This window comes from Microtus oregoni, unplaced genomic scaffold (assembly GCF_018167655.1).
Source record: "Microtus oregoni isolate MIOR12 unplaced genomic scaffold, Mior012 000073F_000, whole genome shotgun sequence".
Classification (NCBI taxonomy): Eukaryota; Metazoa; Chordata; class Mammalia; order Rodentia; family Cricetidae; genus Microtus; species Microtus oregoni.
In genome coordinates this window covers 2,412,382-2,414,249 of record NW_024543980.1, presented here as the reverse complement: position 1 = coordinate 2,414,249, position 1,868 = coordinate 2,412,382, and positions in this window count along the sequence as shown.

The window sequence follows — 1,868 nt, the reverse complement described above, 5'->3', positions numbered from 1 at the left end:
CCTGATCTTTCGGCGCCAGGAGACCCAGCATTGGGGATACCCAGCATTGGGGAGACCCAGCATTGGGAGAGCCAACATTGGGGAGAGACAGCGTTTGGTAGGCAAGGAGACCTAATCCGGTAAAAGAAGATCCATAGGGAGCATTTGGAAGAAGAGATGGGCCGACGTCAAGGCAAGAATTCGCCCAACAAGCTGAAAAGCAACATGAAGCTACCAGAAACAAGCGACCTCACAACGGGAGGACAAGAACCCCTTAATCAAGAGGAAGGAGAAAAGATTGACTTCATGAAAGTGATTGACACCCTTAAACAGCATGTAAAAAACGCCCTTATAGAAATGGATGAGAAATATAACAGAAAGTTTGAAGAATTGAATAAATCAGTGAATGATACCCTAGAAAACCAAGGAAAAACAATCAAACAGATAATGGAAACAGTTCAAGACCTGAAAACTGAAATGGAGGCAAAGAAGAAAACACAAACAGAGGGCCGTCTGGACATGGAAAATCTAGGTAAACGAATAGAGACTACAGAAACAAGCATAACCAGCAGAATACAAGAGATAGAAGAAAGACTCTCGGATCCTGAAGATACCATAGAGAAAATAAACACACTGATCAAAGAAAACAGCAAGTCCAACAAACTCTCATCACAAAACATTCAGGAAATATGGGACACAATAAAAAGACCAAACCTAAGAATAATAGGAGTAGAAGAAGGAGAAGAAGGGCAGCTCAATGGTCCAGAAAATCTATTTAATAAAATTATAGAAGAAAACTTTCCCAACCTAAGGAAAGATTTTCCTATGAAGGTGCAAGAAGCATACAGAACACCGAATAGGCTGGATCAAAAAAAAACATCCCCTCGCCATATAATTATCAAAACACAAAGCATACAAAATAAGGAAAGAATATTAAGAGCTGCAAAGGAAAAAGGCCAAATTACTTATAAAGGTAAACCTATCAGACTTACACCCGACTTCTCCATGGAAACCATGAAAGCCAGAAGGTCCTGGTTAGATGTACTGCAGAAACTGAGAGACCATGGGTGCAAGCCCAGATTACTATACCCAGCCAAGCTTTCATTCACTATAAATGGAGAAAATAAAATTTTCCAGGATAAAAACAAATTTAAACAATACGCAGCCACAAATCCAGCCTTACAGAAAGTAATTGAAGGAAAATCACTAACCAAGGAGTCCAACAATGACCACAATACCTCAGACATCTAGAGACCCTTCACCAACACAAAACAAAGAAGGGAAACTCACAAACTCTACGACTAAAAAAAAAAATGACCGGAGTTAACAACCACTGGTCATTAATATCACTTAATGTCAATGGACTCAACTCACCTATAAAAAGGCACAGGCTAAGAGATTGGATAAGAAAACAGGATCCAACATTCTGCTGTTTACAAGAAACACACCTCAACCACAAAGACAGGCACCTACTCAGAGTAAAGGGCTGGGAAAAGGCCTTTCAAGCAAATGGTCCTAAGAAACAGGCAGGTGTGGCCATACTAATCTCTAACAAAGTTGACTTTAAACTTAAATCAATCAGAAGAGATGGAGAGGGGCATTTTATACTCATAACAGGAACAGTTCATCAGGATGAAGTCTCAATCCTGAACATCTATGCCCCTAATATAAAAGCACCCACGTACATAAAAGAAACATTGCTAAAATTCAAGGCAGCCATCAAACCGCACACACTAATAGTAGGAGACTTCAACACTCCTCTCTCACCAATGGACAGGTCAATCAGACAGGAACCTAACAGAGAAATAAGAGAATTAGTGAAGGTAATGAATCAAATGGACTTAACAGACATCTATAGAACATTCCATCCAAATAGGAAAGAATATACC